We start from the raw sequence: 12,448 nt of genomic DNA on the forward strand, positions 1-12,448 counted from the left end.
TGACTTCAGATGGTGCTTCTGGGGCAACTAGGAATAAGCAGAGTGGGGTACCTGTGTTGGTAAAGGAACTGCAGGAGTCGTGGCTATACGCTATTACAGAAGCACAATTCTTTTAGTTAAAAGTTATGAATCATTTCCCTTGGTCTTAACACTTGCAAATCCGTTCTGTGGATCTCAGGAGAGCATTTAAGTACGTGTTTCTTGGGGGACAGGGAGAACAGCTGTGTGAGTAAAACAGATCTTGAAGTAGTGTGCTGAGGGTGCTTCAGACCTGCTGCTGCCGTGGAGGGGCAGTTGCACTGCTAGAAAAAATGTTCGTGTACCTGCTAAAGGTGGTGGGAGTGATGGCTTTGGGTTGTGATGCTCCCTGACAAAGCCAGGGGGGCTGCTGAAGCTGAGGCACTTGGAGCACACAATTATTTGCAGCTGAGCTCAGCAGTGTGTTGCTAGGCTCTGGGGAGTGGATTGCCCCAAAGGGACAAAAAATAATGCTTTTCACAGGTGTAGCTGGAACACCTTCCATTTTCGACTGTCCAAGAGCTATACGGACATTGTTTTCCATGGCAGTCCTGTGTTAAATATTTGTATCCCTAGTTTGAAAACAAACAAAAATCCCACCCCAGAGGAGCTAAGGCCTAGGACCTTCCTTGTCCTCGTTGCCGCTTGGTCAGAACTTAACTCACTGTCACCAGTGACGTGATGCGAGTGACCTTAATTGCCTTTCAGGCCGTGTACGTGGTCCAGGTCCTGCTCCTGCTGGTCGGTAGGAGAGCGCACACCGGGGACGAGGCCGTCTCAGAGTTGCTGGTTACCTGACCGGGTTGTTGGCACAGATGCTGAAAGCTGCCTCCAGGCCATCCAGCACAGGAGCTCCACTTCTGGGCTTGGGCACTTTGTTTGCCCGCTGAGCAGAGCCTCGTTTCAGGGGTGTGCTCCCAGGTAACGTGAGCATCTGAGCACTCCTGTGACTGGCAAGGAGCTTGCCTCCTGAGGAAACGGCCATGGGGGAGATTTAGAGGCTGCTAGAGAAGCTTCTTTGTTTTGGCAGTGGCTGCTGGCAGGATAGCTAGAATTTGAGGTGCCTATGTCTGTGCCCTTTCTTACAGGGCTTAACTCTGTAGATGGAGACAAACGAGGGACACCGAGAGTCAACACCAGAGGAAAGTCCCTGATCCAAGCCTGCGGATGAATTAGAAGAACTCGCGGGGGAAGAAGAAACAGGTAAGGGATTGCTTCTTCCTCTGTCCAGTGAGGGAAACCAAACGCACTGAGTAGTAACACGGCTCCTCTAGGGCTGCACGAGGAGTCAGCGGAGGGGATGAATCTGGTCCAGGATGTTTTTGTTTGGTTCCTGGAGCCACTCTGGTGGGAAGCAGGGTGGGAAGGCTGGCTGAATGCTGATGACTGGAGTCCTTTATTGAGAGGATTCTCTCCCTGACAAGCACCCTGAGGGGATGCGCACGCAGGGAGCTGGAGGATGCGATGTTGTGAAAGGCCCCCTGCCCCCAGCAAGGCAGGGGAGCTGGAGCTACTGACATCTGCAGTGTTTTGCAGAGAATGGAGAGCACAGCACGATCCCCTGGCTGAAATAATACTCAGAAAGCCCTTGCGTTATCTTTGGCAAGGCCGTGCGCGCAGAGCTGCTGACCTTCCTGGGCTACTGTTTTGTTTCTGTTTTGTATTGTCCTTGTTGTTATCCGAAGGGCTGTTGGATCATTAGCTTGCTGGGTGGCACGGTCTTGCTGAGCTGGTTATTCCAACCCACTGCACTCGGTGCTTTGGGGTGCCTTCTGCTGCAGACGATTCTGCATGCAGCCCGAGTCTTGTGCTGCTTTGTTGGTGATTTGCTGCCGTTTCGATTCCAAATTTCAATTTTAAGCACTAAAAGGGAGAGGACGTTCCTCCGTGGAATATAATCAGCTTTAGGACTGAAGTAGGAAATTTCCCTAGGGAAAAGGACGGCAGAACCCATCGGGCTGGAGGGAAGCGTTCACGCAGATGCAGCAGGTTGTTGACTTGCGGTTCCCCGAGCTGCTCAGCCCCGCTGCCTGCCAGCTTCGGGTAGCAGAGCAAAGCCCCAGGGGTGCGGGCGAGCCTCCTGCTATTCTGGGAGCGATGCTGGGATCGACGCGTTCCCGCAGAACGCTTCAGCCCCACCACTCGGCGTTTGGCAGGGAGGGGAGCATCTGGGAGATCTGTCGCTACTTCTGATGCGTGCTTTTTTGTTGCCCGGGGGCAGTGGGGCACGCAGCAGGTCTCCTGCTGTCGGATCAGGTACAGGGGGGGATGAAATGCAGATCGGACTCCTGGGCTGCCTGGAGGTGGGGGGGCCGGAGCCTTGGAGGAGCAGCGGGGGAGTGTTGTGTGCGGGGCACCTGCTGCGTGACCCCTGCAGGAACAGCTCGGCCTGGTGCTTACAGGACAGATCTCCTCCCTCCTCTCCTCCCTGTACACTGAAAACAAGACGAGTGGTAGTGAAATGGTGTCAAATCTGCAGGAAGAGCTACAAAACGCACAACTTTATGATAATCATGGTGGCTCTTCGCAACTATTTCATCTGTTACCACCCTTATCTGGTTGCGCTGCTTGGGACGGGGGCCCTGGCTCACGGGCAGGCTTTTGGGGCGTTCCTCGGTGTGTGGCACTCATTCGTATTCGCGGTGTCTTTGCAACCGGGATTCAAAGTCAGGCCTGATCTTGCGGCCATGGAGCGGGGCAAGAAAGAAAGATTCCATTAAAAAAAAAAAAAAATGTTGTCAAGGAAACTGCTTTCACAGTACCACTCCGCGCAGCCAATAAGGCACAAAGAAAAGTCTCCCCACAGCAGAGCTGCGTGCAGCACGGGGTAGGCTCCACAAACGTAATTGAGACAGCAGGAATTCGGTGCGAACTACAAAGCCGTGTTTTGATTACCGTGTGGACTCCATCCCAACCTACCGTAGTTATTCTTTGTACCTTCGTTAATGAGCCAGTCTTGCCTTCCTTTCTGTAAAACTAGCCAGAAATTTTAAATAGGAGAGGGGTCAGGAGGAAGGTGTCAGAAATTACAGCAGACCTGCTCTTGGTAGCAGTATCCTTCCTGCAAGGATAATTACTTAAAGCAAGACGAATGCTCTGCATTTCAGTTAACTCCTCTCCAGCCCGCGTTAAATCCATTACAGGATGCCTCGCGTTTGACATTCGTGTCTTTGTCCTTAATGATGACAGTAAATTTAAACACCCTAGGAGGGCTGCAGATAGCTGCCAAGCCTCAGAAAGCCACCGCTGCTGCGACTGCTCCGACATCGCCCCACGGCTGAGGCCACCGGAGCTGCTTTGGGAGTAGCGAGAGCGCTGGTGTCTCCCACACACTCGCAGCGGAGGTGAAAGCCGCGCTCGCACAAGCGAGATGTGACGCTGATAACCCGCGGTTGCTTCCTGGTTACTAGGTAATAGCACTGTCCCAGGTGAATCCTTCGTGTTTGCAAAGGTAATTTATCACCCGGCTTTCCAGTCTGCGTTCTGCGGAGCTGAATCCAAGCCTTCCGTTTATTTCGGGACTTCAGTGAGAAATCAAAGCGGGGTTGCCAAACGGCAGCAGGATTAAACTGTTTGCCTCTGCTTGAAAATGGCTTTAAATGAATTCTGGTGCTCACAGAATCGAGTCCTTCAGTGATAGCTGAGACGGGAGGCGGTTCTGGGCTCGCTGTTCTCTGCCTTCCCCTGCCCCACATCTGTGTAATAACTGACACAGCCCCCCGGTGCCTCTCAGTGCAGACCTGCATTAAGCTCTTCCAGGACTGAAGTCCAGGACAGCTCTGCAGTTCTGCCAGCTCTTCCCTCGACCCGTCACTGCTGGGGATGCTGCCCTGGTGCCCCGAGCTCGGCTCCCTGCGGTGGCCCCGGCGTCTGCCTCCCGCGAGTTCTGCCCCTGGCTGCTGCAGTGCCCGGGGGGCAAGGAGGAAGCTTTGCTGTCAGCCTAGGCTGCTGTCACTCCTAAACAAAGCAGCTCACCAAGCCAGGCCTGCGGGGCTGGGAGATGAAATGCCACCTTTCCCCCGGCTCTCATGTTTATGTATATATGCTGCACACACTCCTTTTATTCCACCTGTTTGATGATAATGGGTGTTGGGGATGGAGCAGCTGCTAAAGTGGCACACGGGGCGGATCAAATCAGCAGGTGACATTTTTCACTGGGTTTATCTTTGCGAACAAGCTGGGCCTGCAATAAACTGGCTGCTCCTTCATTTACTGGAGGACAAAGCTGCCATTATTCAGGGGCAGAAGAAAGCGAAACCCCAGGAGATGAGCCGAGTGCGTGCGTGATATCCCTGTCTGGCTGTGTGCAGGCATTAATGCAAGAACTCAAGGTCAAAGGCTACCCAGCTCGGAGAGGCAGAGGCAGAAGGGGCCTCCAGAAAGAAGAATGGTTTATTTCTTTATCTCATGGAGTCATGTATCAATTATCCATGGCGTCTGAAAGCTGAGGAAGGGAACAGATTTTCTGCTCTTTCAGAGTTTTTTGCACGTTCCGTTCATTTTCTGGGCAGCGGATTCAAACTGTGCATGGCTCTGAGGCAGGAGTCTGAAAGCAGAGGCACGATGTAGCCTGCGAGGGGAAAACCCGAAGGGCAACAGCTTTCCTCTCGGCCTCAGATGGTCCTTCTGTCTTTCATGAGGCAAATTGTGCTGATAATGTGAATTAGGGAAATGTGCTGTGCTCCGTTCTAGGGGGATTGCTGAGAAAATGAAGAAGAAATTGCCGGTCCTGTGTGACAAAATCGTGGCAGGGCTCAAAAATCAGCCCAGCTCCAATCTGTGAGCTTTAAAAACCAATTTCCTTAAACTTCTGTGATTAAGAACCCAAAAGCAAACCTGCTCATCTCCGCCGCAGTGTCGTGCTGTGCCGTGACCAGCTGTCAGCCTCCTGACACCAAGCTGCTGCCCAGCTGCCTCGGAGCTCCCGGGGTTTGCAGCCTGCGGAGCACGGCTGTCCTGCCAAGCAGGGGGAGCTCAGGGCTTGCAGAGAGATGCTCCTGCACCTCCTTTTGGATAAACGTGGGTGAGACCTTGCTCAGCACCATCTAGCAAACCAGTGCCGTGGCCAAATCTGTGCCCAGCAGGAGGGCGTAGCTGCAGGGGTTTGAATGCTCAGCGTTTCTGCTGAGCAGAGCAAGCGCTGAGCGTTCGTCTCCGCCTCGCTTTCCAGGGGAGGCCCCGCTGTCTGTTGTGCTACCAGGCAGAGGGGGGTCCTGGGGGGTACAAACGGGTCTGGGCTTCGTCACCTCGCGCCCAGGCAGGGCTCTGCTCGCTCAGCGGGGTCGGGGGCAGCTCTCCCTGCGGCAGCAGCGCTCGCTGGTTCAGAAACCTGGGGGATGGAGAAATCCGGCCCCGACCAGGGGAGGCTCCAAGGGGTACCTGGCAGTTCCCACGGTCCTGGCCTCTGGGATAGCACGGGGCTGTCTTCCACCTTCAGGCCGATTGAAATCAGCTCCTTGTTTTGGGGAGAAAACACGTTCTGTTGCCTGGTGGCCTCAGCGATGAGCTGATTAGAGGAAGCAGTTGCTGCAGCATGAAAGAAATGCCTCTCAGCTAGACAGCGAGTGGGTTTGTTTTACCGTCTCTGCGATCCGCGGGCGTGCTGCCTGCCTCGGCAGATCAAGGCACCAGAAAGCACTCCAGCAGATTTCCGCCCTGCCTCCTCTGAGCACCCGCCCCTGCTCCATCCAGCTCGGAGCTCTGCAAACGCCGTCGCTGGAAGCCGCTCGCGGGGAGCTGCCCCTTCCCTCCCAAGCACCGGCGCTCACGGGGTGGGCACGGGCTGGGCGCAGAGCTGCTCGTGTCCTTTACCCCGCGCCTTGTTCTCCTCCGTGGCCTCGGCACAAGCCCCGTTTCTGAAAGGAAGCCAAATGGGAATGACTCGGGTCTGGGTGAGGATGGGCAGCCCCCAGGGGGCAGTGACTGCGGCATCCCAGCGCTGCAGGAGGGAGGTGGGCACCTTCCTGTGGTGCTGCCGGCCGGCAGAGCCCCGGTGCCCGGTGGTGGCCGTGGTTTCTTCTGGCAGCTGCGAGGCGGAGGGAGGAATATCTCGGCCTTTTCCCAGCGAGCTCTGGCTGTCTGCACCGGCTGCTGCTGCCCACTGAGGCCCCACCTTTGGTTTTCTGGTTTCCTGCAAAACACGGGAGCCCGCTCAGGTCATCCTGCTGACAGTCTGGGCTTTGATGTGGGACCCGTAGCCATCCCTCCTCCTGCTTTGAAAGGACACAAATCGCTGCCCTCAGCGCTTCCCAAAGCCTGGGATACCCAACCTGTTTCTCGGGACACGGCTCTGCGTGCACCAGCTACACCCTCCTGTGCTGCTTCCCGACCTTCCTCTTCCCCCAGATTTTCTCTTGGCTCCTCCTTGGGAGGCACTGCCTGCCCCTGCCTGCCCCGTGCTTTGTAACTGGGGGAGTTTTCAGCCCCGAGAGGGGCCCCTGCTCCCGTGCTGGGCACGTCCTTAAGGCGAGCAAACGCTCCCTGCGGCTCCGTCCCATCTCCCGGGAGCTGTCTGCAGCTCCCGCTGCGGTGCCCTTGCTGTCTGCCTGCTGGGGCTGTCCTTCATCCAGTTAGCAATTTTTGACGAGGAGGATAAACGCGGCCTCTTAGAGATCAGCCTCATATTGAAAATGCAATAACACAGAAAGCAATTGCAGTTTGAGTCAGCCTTTGAGGGCTTCTGTCTGCGGCGCTTAATGCAGCGGGGAACGTCTCGCTAATTGATGGAGCTCTCTGCCGCTCCGCAGCACCGATATCTGATCAATACGGGGTAGAAAGGGAGCAGCGTTAAATCTGCACCTCCTCGGGACCTCCCACGACAAGGGGAAGAAATGGATTTGCAGCCTTGTGATTTCCCAGCCGGCGATTGGCAGGGTGCTTTGTGCACGGGGCTCTGAGCGCTGCCTCTGAACGCCGTCCCATCGCCGCCCTTCCATCATCATGTCCTATCGCCACGCTTCATAAAACCTGGATTATAAACTCCAGTCTCCCTCCCGTTCGCCGTGTAGCTGAGGCAGAAAACAGATGAGAATGGCTGTCAGAGCTAAAGGCTGAGGGAATTTCTCCTGCTCACGTGGAAGCCGGCGCTGCCTCTCCAGTGAGAAGGGGCAATAAAACACCAGGGGTGTCGATCTAACGCGGGTTTCGCATTTGGTGCGAGACAAAGAAGGGATTTTAGATGGATGCCTTGGCAGGAAACGATCCGTATTCCCTTGACAAGGGGGTTTCAAGGGCAGACGCCGACGCCGAGGACAGTGACCTCCTAAATCTTGGCTATAACATCTCAAACACGTGCAGCCCTCGGCTTCCCCGCGCGGTCTGTGCGCGGCACACCTCCGCGCCTGGCTCGGCTCCGTGCTGGTGGGGCTCCACGGCCTGCTCCCATGGCATCCATCCGCCCTTCCCTGTGCACCGAGATCCTCGCGGGGTGGCCCCGGAGCTGAATGTTGCTGCAGCTAGAGGCGAGGTTTCGAGGTCTCCCTCCCATTTTGCCGGGCTGCTGCCTTCTCCGGGCCTTGATCTCTGTAAATCTCCCCTGGCGAGCCGCGGGAGACGTGCTGCGGATCAAAGGTGTGTTAGCTTGGCTGCCTTTGTTGCCCTTAGCCTCGGAGTGTAATTAGAAATGTAATCCATCCCCCGTCGGCCGGGTGACATCGCAGCCTGGCTGAACGCTGCAGCTCTGTTCTGCGATTGCCAGCGGCACGGCCGCTGCTCCCGGTTCAGCTGCAGCCTGACTTCCCCAGCTGCTGCCGGCCTCGCGCAGCCTCTCTGCGGTCCCGGGGGGGGACAGGACACATTTGTCACCCGGCTGAGCGTGACAGCCAGACCCTCCGAGGTCTCTGGGTGTCCCTTAGCGGTATGCTTTCGCCAAGAGGAGCGAGGCGGGTGTGGGGGTGGCAGAGCCCAGCGTCCATTCGTAACTTTCCTTCTGTGTCGTGGCCCCAAGTGGTGTTGAGCGGAGAGGTTTGGGGGCTCAGACACCCTCAGTTTTAATGGTGGATTTATCTTCAGTGTTCAGATGAGTTGTTGCCGTCTGGTTGAGCCCCAGCCTCGCCTCGCCAAGAACAAACAGCACATTCCCCTTGGGTCGTGCCCTCCAATGCCTTTGGGATTTATCCTGGCAGTGCTTGGGCACCGTCGGAGCCCCAGGGGGCTGGAGGTGAGGGCATGCGGCTGCCGGGAGCTTGGGCCCCGGTAGGCTCCTCTGCAAATCACTCGCAAAAACCCCACGGGGGTGAAACCTGAGGTTTTTATTAGGTTCTGCCTGCTTTTCCGGGAAGGGCTCTGCCCGAGCGTGCGCCGAGGCACCAGTAAAAGGGGACTTTCACCTCTGGAGCTGTTCCTGAGGCCAGGGAGCCCGGCTGGCTGCACCGTCCTGGGAGCCTCAGCTCTGGGCGGGGGAGGCCAGCAGGGGAGGCCCCGTTTCTGTGCTCCTGTTTCCCTACTGACTGCTAAAACCCTGTTTAAAAACTCCGGGGCGTTTCTCAAGTCACACAGTATTCAGAGAACGTGCTGGAGGGGCCGTCAGTCTGCAGGCGCGGTGGGAGCACATTCTGGAGAGCTTCGGAAGCGAGGGGAGGTGGTCTGCGTGGAAAGGGTCCCTGGCACCGCAACACAGAGCTTAAGAAAAAAATAAAATCTGCAATTTGTTTAGCTGTTTCCTACCCAGTTTTCTCACATTCCTAGAACTGACTCATAAACCTGCTGCTCTGCATTTCTGCCGTGCAGCCGGAGGGCCCAGCTCACGTGGTGCTGGGTGTCTGCAGCTCTGCAGCCTGCGGGCTGCTGCGGAGCACAGGGGAGCGCTCGCCAGCAAGTGCTCTGCACCTTGCAGGATTAATCCCAGGGACCCCTGCGTCTGTAGGAAAGTTTTCTTTTTTTTTATTTTTTTACTCGGAGACAGCTGATTGCCATTTAATTAACAACAGCTAGCGTGTTTGTTGAGCATTTGGGAAGTGTCCAGACCAGCTTTGTTCCAGGATGCTGCTCTCTGTGGCTTACCCCAGGGCTCAGGCAAGTTGTTAATGGGGAGTCAGACACTGCCCTGGCTACGTGTGCGCTGCGCTCCCTCGGTAGCAGCAGAAAATATGCTTTGAAAGTTGGCCTGGATAATCTATAAATACAGAGGGAGCTTCAGCGGGGTCAGAAACAAATCCGTGACATTTTGCATCAGCGGGGAGAAAACAAAATTTCATCCAAGGTTTTATTCAATAGAGAAAGCGATAATAAACCTTCCTTCCTCCAACCAGCCCGTTGCTGTGGCAACCCGCAGCCGTGCCGGGATGCAGGGATGGATGCGGAGCGGCGCTGCGAGGAGGAGCGCGGAACCTGAGGGTGAATTTCGGGGCCGGCTCAGCCCGGGGAAGGGCAGGTGGAGGGCCGGGGTTAGGCTTCGGCACGGCGGAGCTGGGTGCTGTAGGGTGAGCTCGTCCCGCGGTGGCTGAGTAGCTCTTTCCCCCTTCAGTGGCTGTCCCCGCACGTGTCCCGTCCTGGCGGCGAAGGGGAAGACCCTCGTGCCCTGCTCTGCCGCCTCCCGCCTTGGCGCAGTGACCAGCGGGGTCTGTGGGCTGCTCTGGGCCCCAGTTCGCAGCCGAATGCTCAGGATCCAGGAGTTAGAGACCTGCCGGTGGGCCTTGAGGTTAAAAATTCAGATTATAACCTCTGTGCCCTTCCTGTGCAGGGAAGAAGAGGGTCCTTCGGTTGGTGCATCACAAGCATGCAGCCCGTGCTGTGGATCAGCGATGTTGGTTTCTGCTGCTTGCTGCCTATTGATTTTTTTCCCCGCTCAGGAAGAGGGCACGTGTTAAACCCCCCGGTCTGTCCTCAGGGGGCTGCCTGCAGGGACGGGGACACCGGGCTGCTGTCCGTGCCCGTCACCTGCCTGCTGCGGCGCTTTGTGTCGGCACGGCGCGCGCAGGGAGGCCGCGGGAGGAGGTGTCTGCGGGCTTCGGGACAGAAAATAAAAGCTGCGAGTCGAGCGGGCTGAATTCCTGCCTCGCAGGTGGAAATTGTCGATCCGCCGTCTCCCAGGGGCGTGCTGATGAAAGCGGCAGACTTTTCTCGGTCATTATTTCATAGCCTGCAGGCCTCCTTGTGACAGCGATCGTCCCCGTGCCGGTGTCCTTGGTGGTCATTTGTTAGGGGAAGGGAAATCTCTGTGCTCCCCGGAGCGCGCTGGGGAAGCGCTTTGCAGAGCGGCTGCTTTATCTCCTGCAGAGGCAGGCGCTGTCATTTAGCCAGAGTCAGGAGGGAGAGCAGATGGTGACCTGTTTTTGCCAGTGAGTGAAAGAATGAGGTTGGAAAGGCACCGTGGAAGTGAGGACACGGGGAAGAGGCTGCCGGGCAGTGCCATAGGTAAACAAGGCTTCGTTTGAGCCGGCCCCAGCGCGAGGTTTGAGCCCTGCCTCGTCCCGTGCCTGGGGAGGAAGATGTGCCCGTGGCGAGGAGGCAACGGCTGCAAACACAGATCGCTGCGGTCCTTGGTTTTAACCTGTGACGTTACTTTCTGTCTCTAAAAGATGTGTGTGGTAGGATGGGAAGAGCTTGTCCATCGGGTGTCCGATCGTCCCCGCCACGAAGTCTGGAAGGAGCCACCCTGCCCTCAGTAGAGCCCCCGGTCATGCTCCAGCCTCATCCCCGGTAGGGATTTGTTGCGAGCAGGAGGGATGAGGGGATTTTTCCCTTTGTTTTCCTGCGTGCTGCTAACTATTGTAAGATGATTCACTGTTATGCATACAAACATATGCTTCTTCTCGGAGTGTTGCTGATTTCTTGGCTTCAGCAGCTTCTTCTGGGAGTTCGGCCACGTTTGGTTCGTGTAGAGCGAACAAGCGCTGTTAATGCCTATCGCTTTGGGGGGGGTTCTGCTACGGGGGAGTTGCGGGTTGCAGTTTGGTCCCTGCTCAGCATTCATCTCCTGCCTTGAAGACAGCTTCATCGCCGGCAGTTTCTGCTCCTGCAGAAGGCGCCTGAGGCAGAGCGAGTTGCCCCTAGCAGGAGGATTCACAAGTCACCTGAGATCCAGGGCCGGGAGGCGCTGGATGAGTTACCATGGTGAAGGATTTGCTGGTGTTTGAAGCACTTGCAGTACTTTGTCGCTCGCGGTGAGCTGATCCGCAGCGGAGAGAACCGGAGGGGAGAGGAAAGGCATGGCCGTCCCTTCCCAGAGGGGATTAGGAAATAATGGAGAAGGGATTTGGAGGGCTGATAAACGAACCCTGTGCCTCATGATGGTTCATCCGAGTCTGCCTCAGGTCCCAGGTAGATCAGAAGGTTTCCAGGTGCCGGCTCCTGCATGAGAAGGGCGATCCTGATGCCACCGGGGGCAAACGCCCCTCATCAGCAGAGGAGCTGCTTCCCCACGCCGCTGCGGTCCAGCAGCCAGGGAGCCCCGTGGAAAGCCCAGCTCCGCAGGAACCAGCCTGGCGAGGGGATGCTGTGTGCCCGTCGGGGTTTTGGGAGGTATTAGGAGGAAGGAGAGATTGTTTCCAGGTCTGGAGAAGCAGCAAAACAGGCTGGAATGGCCCAACGTGAACTGTGGCTGCGCAGGGAGATGCGATGAGCAAGAGGCTGAGGAGTGTTACCGTAATTAGGACAGGGGATCCGGGCAGGCGAGTGAGTCACTCGGAGATTAGGTAAATCTCCGCAGGATTATTACTATTATTATAAGGGAAAATCCTGCAGATGTTTGCTCTCAACAGCTTGAGAAGTCACCTTGAAAGGGGAACTTTCCAGGGCACTGACCTTAGGAAGATGCCTCTCGGTGTCGTGGGGGTTTGGGTGCACGGCCGTGGCAGGTTTAGGCTGTCAGGTGGCGGAAAGCAGCGACTGAGCGCCCCAGAAGCTTGCGTGGGGCTGGGCTGAATGCAGATGGAGGTGTCCTTTAGATTTCCCTGGGCCCCTTTAGATTTCCATCCCGTATTTTTCTCTCTCGTTAACATCTGCTGCGACACGGGGCCGAGCTGGCGGTGATGCCGTCAGAGTGTCCTTCTCCCTGTAAAAGACTCGAAGCCCTCGGAGCCCACCCCGGTGCTCGGCAGATGGCGCGGCACCCGGGTGGGCGACGTCCTCCAGATGCGGGGTGGGTCCGGGCAGCCCGGCCGTCCTCTGCCGCCTGCCTCGGGTCGTGCTGCTCCCCGCAAGCTGCCGCAGCAGGCTGCTCCGAGCCTCCCGAGGCAGAAATCCCCTCCCCGGGGCTCCCCTTTCTGTCTGTGCAGGGTGGCACCAGCAGCAGCCAGCCATGGAGGAGGCGATGCTGCCCCGGGGACCCAGCGCGCCTGGGGCACTGCTCCGGGGCTCTCGGGGACACCTCGTGCATCCCCGGTGACAACCGTGGGGTGGCTGCAATAACCCCGGGCAGGACGATCCCTTCCCCTTGGGTCTGTGGCTGTCCGTGCAGCAGGGGTTGCTCGCAGGGGAGGTGTGGCTGTAA

General features: G+C 57.1%; 1 protein-coding gene across 2 annotated transcripts in view; it reads left to right on the plus strand.

The window, feature by feature from the left end:
- Window positions 1-12,448, plus strand: part of ADGRB2 (adhesion G protein-coupled receptor B2) — a 95,740-nt gene that overhangs the window by 2,281 nt on the left and 81,011 nt on the right. For both annotated transcript variants that reach the window (XM_080567139.1, XM_080567135.1), the window contains exon 2: window positions 1,107-1,221. The gene's annotated coding sequence lies outside the window, so the exon portion shown is untranslated. The remainder of the gene's footprint in view (window positions 1-1,106; window positions 1,222-12,448) is intronic.

This window comes from Anser brachyrhynchus, assembly GCF_964034855.1.
Source record: "Anser brachyrhynchus genome assembly, chromosome: 24".
NCBI classification, from domain to species: Eukaryota; Metazoa; Chordata; class Aves; order Anseriformes; family Anatidae; genus Anser; species Anser brachyrhynchus.